The following is a 9,443-nucleotide window of genomic DNA, read 5'->3' on the forward strand; positions in this document are numbered from 1 at the left end:
AAAGGAGAAGAAAGAAAGAAGAGTAACCGGAGAGGAAAGGAAGAGAAAAGGCCCTTGTGTCTGGAATTTACAATGAACTGCTGGTGCACCAAGTCACCCCAACCATAAACATGTCCTACACTCAATGACTTTACATTAAAAAGGTTATATTGTATTTTAGAAATGAGCCAGAAATGTATTCTATACTTGGTAGAAATCAATTCTTCAGGTGCGTCGCCATCCTTGTTTGTTTTTATTGTTGTTATCCCTTTGATAAATGGGCTTTAATCGGCAGCCAGTGGCCCTCCCCATAGGAGAAGGCAAGCCTGAAACAGAAGAGCAGCCACACCAGTGAGTCTTGAGGACGTGGTGACCTTAGATTTGGATGCTGGTCCTGCTGCCTACCGGTGACATCATCTTGGCCAAATTAAGTTCTCTTAGTCTCAGTTGTCTTAGCAGTAAAAAAAAAAAAGGACTGAAACACCAACCTATGGTTGTGTTGTGAGAATCAAATGCAGAAATACGTATGTAGACATTAGAACTCAGTGGGTGTTCAATAAATGTTAGTGTTCTGATCACTGCTACTACCATCACTACCACTACCACTACTATTACTCCTACTACTCATCAAACATCTTCTTTTCTCCTTTCCCACCATAGGCCTCATCTTGACCAACTAGCCTACATCCCAGTCTCTACTCACCCCTCACCACTTTGCATTCCCTAAGACCACTTGATTTTGATTGCCACCACAAGTCTACTGAAATAGCTATCTCAAAGGCTGCCAGTGACCTGCTAATTGATATATCAACTTGAAATTTTCTCCAACAATCCTCTCTGATCTTGAGCACCTAACAGTGCCCTCTACCCACTTTCTGGGTAATTGCTTCTTTCCTGGGTTCTATACCTCAATATACTCCCGGTTCTCTTTCTACCTAACCACTGCCTTTTTCTCTTTTATTTGCTCTCCATTCTATTTCTTCCCTCTTTGTTTTTATCTCCTTTGGGTCACACTGCACTGCTAAAAATGTAGCATTTCTTAAAACTTCGAGCTCCGCTGGCTTCTCACCTCCGCTCTCACAGCCTTTGGCTAACACCTGTAGACTTATGCGTTCCCAAACCACAGTCCTACCCTCTCCCATAGCCTCCAGTTACACATTCACAATGACCTGCTGGACCCTTCCCATCTCTATGTCCCTGTTCATGTCTGCTCCTTGCCTGGAATGTCTTTGCTTCCATCCTTATTAAAATCTTTATGTATTGGGGCACCTGGGTGGCTCAGTGGTTGAGCATCTGCCTTTGGCTCAGGTCATGATCCTGAGGTCCTGGGATCACGTTCCACATTAGGCTCCCCACAGGATCCTGTTTCTCTCTCTGCCTATGTCTCTGCCTCTCTCTCTGTGTGTCTCATGAATAAATAAATAAAATCTTAAAAATAAATAAATAAAAAATAATAAAATAAAATAAAATAAAATAAAATCCTTATGTATTAAGGCCTCATGAAATACTTCCTTCAAGATGTCCTAAGATATGATCATTCCATTTGGAAATATTTCTTTCCTGCTTTTCAGAAGAATCGAATTTTATTTAAATCCATCACGGGGCATTTATCACATCCTACCTGATGGAGTAGCTATTCATCTAAGTGTTTTGAAGGCAGGAGAACAAAGCATCTATTGCATGTGATATATGCTCAACACGTCTCAGTAAATGAAAGCAGCAAATACAGTTGAACTATGCCTTCACACACTGACATCTTTGAACTCTTCTCATTTAAACTTGAATATTTCTGTGAGTCTGGGTTATAGAGATGTGTCTAGTTTTCCCTCTAAAAAGAAAAAAGGAAAAAAGAGGTTAGAGACATCCTTTCTCTTAAAAGAAACATCTTGAGTGGTGCCCATAGCTCCATTTTTGGCCTCCTCTGGCTAAATCATTTTCCAAATTCCTAAACCAATATAGAGAAGACAAGCTTATCCAATGAACAAACAGCACAAATTCAAAAGTGTAACTGTTATCACTGGGAACACAATCAAGACCGATTGTTGTTGGTCTCAACAATCGGAGGCTGGAATAATGGACTGAAGCTAGTAAGTTCACGTTTGGGAATGTAAGACTACATTCCCAAAAAATCAACTGCATGTGAATGGGAAAGAATAGACCTACTTTGGCAGTAATTTATGAAAAAAAAGAGTCTGTCTTCGAACTATTTGAAAAAGGAATAACTTTACTCTCTGGGTCCAGGGTGCAGAACCTTGGATAGGTGGAATTGTACCCTACTTTTTTTTTTTTTTTTTAAGATTTATTTACTTACCTGAGAAAAAAAACAAGAGCATGAATGAGAGGGGCAGGGGAAGAGGGAGAGAATCTCAAACCAACTCTGCGTTGACTGTGGAGCCCCACACAAGGCTCGATCTCATGACCCTGAGATCACATGAGCTGAAACCAAGAGTCAGACCCTCAACCAACCACACCACCCAGGTGCCCTGCACTCTACTTTTAGGAGGAATTTTCCTTTAGAGTTGTCCAATAATGGCACGGGCTGAGATATAGACAGAGGAAGGGAGAGAGTGTGGATTAGGTGCTTTCTGAGGTCTCCTTTAACTGTGACACTACATTTCCCTGCGTGATTGTCCTCTGCCCATCTCTCCAGTCTCTTCTCACAGGATTCTCCTCCTTGCCCCTGACAAGCTACTCACACAGCTCTTCCTTCTTAAACTCACTACCCTGCCCACTCTGAGCCTTTATATGTTTTACACATACACGGCTATTCCATCTGCCATGAATGCCCTTCCCCTATTTCTACCAAACTCTCGTTCCCCTGGCCAAATTCTATGCATCCTTCAGGTCTTAACCTCCCAGACCAGTGTTATCTGCTTGCATAGAATCCTGCGATACCCTTACCACAAGTGGCATTTTAATTGTTTATTTGTAGTCATTTTATTAAAAGTCTGCCTTTTACCATAGTCTGTAAGCTTCTTGAAGATAATAACTATGATTGTTTTGCTCACTCAAGTCTCTCCTGCCCTGGTCATCAGCTCTGGCACAGAGAAGCTTAGTAAATATTAGTTGAGTGACTTACTTATCACAGTGCAAACACTGGACCTATAAGAAAAAAATTAGTGGAAGACAAAAAAAGACCAGGGGGCAAAGCAGGGGGAGCACTGCATGTTTGAATGCCTGTCGTTTCGTCTGGTGATAGTTCACAGGCTGCCCACGGGGAGAGCCCAGAGTTTCAAATTCTCAAACAAACATTTCCCCCAGAAGTTGGGCCCCTGGCTACAAAGGAGCAAAATCCTCCCAGCCAAAAAAAAATAAAATGATTTCTTTCCTGATGTATTTATCTGAAATAGCTATAAAAGTCTTCCATTCTGGAGGGTCAGGAAGAAATGAGGACAGAATGGTTTTAACATTGGCCCTTGCTCTCTGTACTAATTGCTTTGAGAGTCGAAAGCTTGTTGAGTCTGTTCCATCTGGGAGAAGGAATCAGTGGGACCAAGGCCAGAGAAGTGGTGGGCTGACATCTAGTCTGTTTCGTCAATGAAATCTGGAAGAAAGCTTAATTTCCCATTTCTCTTCTCTTTTCACCTATAAATTGAGGGGCTTGCCACATGTGTGATCCTTGCCAGCCTTCACACCTGTGTTAGCGCTCTTCCAGAGAAGAAATACTCATTGAGCACTCGTCATATATCATGGACCATGCTAGGTGCTTTCCAAATATCCTTTAGCTCTCATGAGCATCTGCTAAGTGTCCATATCTTCACTTTACTCAGAGGAAACTTAGTAAGTAACTCAGCCAGCATTACAGAACCAAAGAATATTGCAGCCCAGGACTGGAACCCAGCTGAAATTTATTCAAAGAGTCTTCTTCTTTTTCTTTTTTTTCTATTACACCACTCCAATTTAACATTTTAGTTCTCCATTTAATACTACTTTTTGGGTTTCAAAATAATCACTAAGGCTTATTGAATGAAATAGAATTATCCCACCACGTTACAACAAAAAGGAAGATTTACATAAAACAGAATCCAAGTGTTACTGTTGTGTGCTGCCATGTTGCCTTTCCAAGGAGGAGAATCATTTTAATGGGAAAAACAAATCTGGGCTACGAAAGAGATTTGATAGGAAATACCCAACAACGTTTAAACATTTGGATGAATTCACTTCTAGGAATTTCAATCCTTTCTGAAATTCTCCCAACTTCACAATGGTTTGGACTTAGCATTTACAAAATGAAGAATTTTTAAACCAACAGGAAATGCAGACCCTGGAATGAAAATCCCATGGCATGGAGTACAACTTCATGAGATCAAGTCCTGGCTCATTTATTGTACGAAGAATTTAGGGAGCATTTGTAAGTCCTGAGCAGCTGATAACACTTGGCAGAATGCAGAGATAGGATCCCAGGGATGTGGAACACCGATGGAAGGATGCGGAGCTCAGTGGGTCCTCCAGTGTTCTCTGCACGGAGATAGCTCTAAAGAAGCCAGATATGAAAGTTTCCAGGATAAAACTGAGAGTGAAGAGTGACATACAATCTTAGAAGCCTCTGCATGATGCATAAAAGGATTATTTTTGACATCATATCAGCAACCCATAAATAGGGAGGGATAAGAGTGAAACCAGAGACTCTTTTGGCACTTCCTGTAAACCTACCAACAAGAGGCCAAGAGCTTTTTGTCAAAAATATCCAACTTTGCAATATCCCTGTACTCTGTCGTCTAGTGAGTAGCTTCCCACCCAAACATAATATCTTCAGACAGCTGGAAGCTACATTTGTCAGAAGAGTGCACAAATCACAGCTATATTTCCTTATCTGGATGGCCAAGCTTTAGAACCCTTTGAAATGTTGCAGTCATGGCAGTGAGAGAAACTATAGTACAGACAAAATGCGGATTTCATTAGGGAGTTGTTTTTTTGTTTTATTTTTTTTTCCCCAGACCCTCAAAGGTCCCCGTTTGAGTCTCTCACCTGGTAGCACAATAGCTATTAAATCACTTGAATGAAAGGGTCAGGTTGCAAGCTGTGCAAGTATGGAAGCCGTCAAGCCCTGTTCAGACCACCCAGCTCTCCAAAGCACTAGCGACACCAGATTCAGACAAGATAAGAGGCTGCTGTCCTATGTAACCTGGCCCACAGAGACAGCCTTTCTGGAGAGTTACAGGACCCCGTTGTGAGGAATGACTGTGTGCTCTGCAAAGGTAGGATTTGCCTAACTCACTCTACCGGTGGTCTCAGTTTCTTATGAGAGAAAGAAAAGTTAAAAGATATTTTTGAAAAATTTTCAGAAGAGCAATAAGCCAAGTCTTTGGGCCTGTTTTCAAAGCAAATGCTAAAAAGCTCCCATTCCCCCTTATCTGTGTTTAGAAGACTAAACCAGCCGTGTCCACCAATGTCAGAATTTCAGAGCTGGAAAGATACTCAAATTCATTTAACTCAACGGAGTTTCTTGACAGAGGAAGTGAAGTTTAGAGAGATTAGCTGGCTCATCCAAGACTGGTCAGCAACAGTTAAGACTTGAAACACCCTGAGGACCAGGGCTCTGTGCGCAAACACACAGATCTTTCTGCAGTCCTCCAAAAGTAGCATGGAGCCTGGCACATAGTGGGCACTTGCAAACATTTGGGGTGAGGAGAGGGGAAAAAAGGAAGGGACACTGATGACCACACCTATTTTCTTTTCCCTACAAATATACAACGGCATATAATGTCATTGGAGATGAGGAGGGAGGCTGAGTTCTTACTTTGGTATGTTGTCAAACGAGGACCTCAGCATAATGGAGGAATCACTTCCTGTTTCTCCCAATCCCATGGGTTGGTCTAATTGAAACTCAGTTTCTTGGAATTAGGCTCCTCCTGAACAGTCCCAAGAAATAATTCAGCTTAGCTCAGCCCCCTTCAGCCTAGCCCATCCCCAGAAGCTGAGTATCCCTGGGAGGCTGATAAAGAGAACAGCCGTGGGTTGAAAGTTTCTAAGACAAACACTGCTTGGCCATATGGGGTCAGGTCATCCCAACACACGGGGGAGGGGAAGACATGGCATGCAAGCAGCTTTGCCCAACTCCTCCTCACTCACGGGAATGGAAAGGCAAAGATGGAAAGAAGAGCAAGGAAACAAAGATGAAGTTGGTGGGAATGCTGCTTAAAAGCCCTGGTGTATCAGCCAAGCATGCAAAGCCATGTTCCATATAACTTATGTTCAACATCAGCTGAAATTCAAGTTTATTATGATATTAACCAAGTATGTGACAAGAATTTAATTGCCAAGGACAACGCAGAGCAGTGCTTTTCCAAATGTAGATCTCATCTCCTTTGGAATCACCTGGGTATACTCTCGGCCCCTCCCCAGGCCTAAAATCCTCTGGGGGGTGTGGCCTGGGCACCTGACTTTCAGCAAGCACCCAAGAGGTTCCTAAGCACACTAAGTGTTGAGAATCCCTGAGAGAGAGAGAGCAAAGGTAGTTAACATTTTCCTAGAATCATGCTGAAGGCACTTTTATCAAGTGTGGGCAGGGAACTGGGAAGTAATTCTTCAAGCTTTAACTAGAGCCAGGAATGGTGGTGTCAGTTTTCCAGAGCAGAAACCCGAGGAGGCTTTGGATCACTAAGTCTGGTCTGCGAAGCAGCCGTGAAGAGGTTAATCTCTCCAGCAAGATTCCCAGGTCATAAACTCCAACCAGCCCCCGGAAATGCTCTTTTTAAGCTGTGTAATTCACACCAGGCAACAGGACTGAGCACAAGAGTCGAAGAAAAAAAAAAAAAAAAAAAAGGCAGAAAAGAAAATTAAATGCCTTGAAAATTATTTCTGTGACCCAGATGAAAACTAAAAGAAACTACTCACTACAGCACCAAAGAATCTGGGTAATGCGCAGCAAGAACTTAAAAAAATCAGCCTCAAACTTGAGAACTAAATGATTTCTTTGCCCCTCCAACGCTCCTTCTCATCCTCATAAAAATAGAAACCGGGCTCTTAAAAATACGTATCTAAATAGAAGTAAACCAAAGCCAGGTATCCAGCCCTCCTGCAAATTTCGATCTCTTCCTACCAGGAGGATATTATCTGTGGTGTCAAGTTTTTCACCATTTCCCGTAGCTGAGAAGAAACCTTCTGATCTGGGCTGGAGAGGGTGGATTACACAATTGAAAACGGTGATCTCCTCGGTGGGGTGCCACGGGGATGGCTTCGGAAGAGACTCCTAAACCGTGTTACATAATAAAGAGACTCCTGCGGTGGGCATATGGGTTTTCTTTAAACAGTGCAAACTGCCACCCTCTGAGTTGACGTGAGAATTAAACTTTTGCAAGCGGACTCCGCACTTCTTGCAGGGAGCCTGGAGGCCGAGGCTCCCCGGCAAACCTGGGGCACGGCGCTACCGGAACCTTCGCACCCCAGAGGAGAGCAAGGACGCAAAGCACACGCCGACAGGTAGTGCTGTCCCTGTCCGAGCTCCAAAGCTAGCAGCCCTGGGCCCGGGGAAGCGGGGGAGTCACCGGCCCGGTCGTCTCGGGTGCGAGGGCTTCGGGAGGCAGCGGGAGGAAGGGCAACCCGGGAAAGGAGCGGGAGCCGGCGTTCCCGTCTTTCGGGTCAGCTGAGTCCTCGCTTTCTTTGCACCAAGACGCCTTTAGCCCCACGCCACAGGGAAACAGAGCCTTGAGGTCCCCATACTCACTGCACGGTCCTTGCGGGGCCCCTCCCGGGCGGGCGGCGGCGGCGGCGCACACTCGCGGACTGCGGGGCCCCGGGCCGGGCCGAGACCGCTGCCGGCCGCTCCCCTCCGCCGGCCGCGCCCGGGCGTCGCTCTGAGGTCGCGGGCTCCGCCGAGGCGCCTCACTTCGGGCCGCCGCGCTCCGCCACCGCTGAGCCCGCGCCGCCTGTCCCGCCCGCCGCGCCCGGGCACACGCGCGCTGCAGCTCCGCCGACCCCGACTCACGCGCACGGGCGCCCACGGGCGCCCCGCACACACTCGCAGGCGCGCGCGCGGCCACACCCCCACGCACGTGTGTGCACACGCACACATGCCGCACACAGGTACACGCGCGCTTCCCCCACCCCCAGGCATGCACGCGCGCTGGCACCCACGCGTGCGTACTCACACACTTTCCTCCTGGACCCTCCAACTCTTCAAACACTTTTTTTTTTCCTTTTCCCCTCCTCCTGAACCTCTTTTCTTCGAACCAGATTCCTCCCCGGAGAGGTTTCTATTCCAATTCAGACAAGATGCTCAGCGTTTCCGAAAGGAGGAGGAAGGGGAACTGGCCCCTTTTAACTTTCGTCGTGGCCTTTAAAGCAAAAGAGGAGCTTCTGTTCCCAAGCCCCACTTTAGCTGTTCAGTGTGCAAGGCTTGTTGCGTGCTTGAGTCTCTTTAAAAAGTCACCAAAAGTCTCATTTACATAGAGTGCGTGACCCCACCAATTCAGATATCACAGGTCAAGAAACCGCCCCCCCCCCCCCCAGAAATCCATGTCATTAAACATGTCAGGGTTCAGTGGGCGGGTGAAAGTCTGGATCCCTAACAACTGCATAATAAAATACTTTCCTGTATTTCATCTCCACCAGAGAATAAAAGTAATGGCACACCATCTGTCCTGACTTTTAAATTGACGCTAAATAGAGAAGTCGAAGTATCATCTCACTCTGGACGAAATGTTTATATTGAGACATGTCTGGTTGTTCCAAACTTTAGCCAAAAGCACAAGGCTTCAAACTGCAAATCCAGTTCACTCAAGATGGGGTTCCCCTTCAGGAGCTTGCCATGCCATACCCCCTTCCTTGGAAACAATGAGAAGAGAGAAGGAAATTGAAAAGGAAAGAAAATTGCACCAGGGAGGAAGGAAAGAAAGAAAGAAAGCTAGGAAGCAAGCAAAAGAGAGAAAACAATTATTTTATTTTACGACATGCTTTATGGGTACTTTAGGTATACTTACTCAAAATCACCAGAAATTTAAGATCTTCTAGAATCTCTTGATTCACCCCATTTGCTCTGATAATAAATTAATGAGGGATCCCTGGGTGGCGCAGCGGTTTGGCGCCTGCCTTTGGCCCAGGGCGCGATCCTGGAGACCCGGAATCGAGTCCCACGTCGGGCTCCTGGTGCATGGAGCCTGCTTCTCCCTCTGCCTGTGTCTCTGCCTCTCTCTCTCTCTCTCTCTGTGTGTGTGACTACCATAAATAAAAAAATAAAAATAAAAAAATAAAAAAATAAAAAATAAAAAATAAATTAATGAAACTTCTTAAAGAAACATGAAGCTCTCTATAAGTAAACAAACACTGTTGGCTAAACACAATTATTAGTAAACAAAATACAGTGACACTGTGTGACTCCTGTGCTAATGTCAAAAGGGCAAGAAATAAAGCCTTAGTGATACAGTTAGGCAACACAATGTGATAGATGATTTTGTTCTCAGACTGAATTTAAAAATTTATCAGCTTGTGAATATCTTAATGACAAAGAAATGAAAAAGATCATA

At 44.9% G+C, this 9,443-nt stretch overlaps 1 protein-coding gene across 11 annotated transcripts in view; it reads right to left on the bottom strand.

The window, feature by feature from the left end:
• The window catches only part of FREM1 (FRAS1 related extracellular matrix 1), a 164,745-nt gene extending 155,677 nt beyond the window's left edge, over window positions 1-9,068 (bottom strand). For 2 of the 11 annotated variants that reach the window (XM_038552425.1, XM_038552424.1), the window contains exon 1: window positions 8,070-8,816. The gene's annotated coding sequence lies outside the window, so the exon portion shown is untranslated. Of the gene's footprint in view, window positions 1-1,600; window positions 1,797-8,069; window positions 8,854-8,900 lie in introns of those variants that run through there. The other 9 variants (XM_038552420.1, XR_005366776.1, XR_005366777.1 and 6 more) reach the window with 9 other exon arrangements.
• Between the last annotated feature and the right edge of the window lie 375 nt (window positions 9,069-9,443).

The sequence above is a fragment of the Canis lupus genome, chromosome 11 (assembly GCF_011100685.1).
Source record: "Canis lupus familiaris isolate Mischka breed German Shepherd chromosome 11, alternate assembly UU_Cfam_GSD_1.0, whole genome shotgun sequence".
Lineage (NCBI taxonomy): Eukaryota > Metazoa > Chordata > Mammalia > Carnivora > Canidae > Canis > Canis lupus.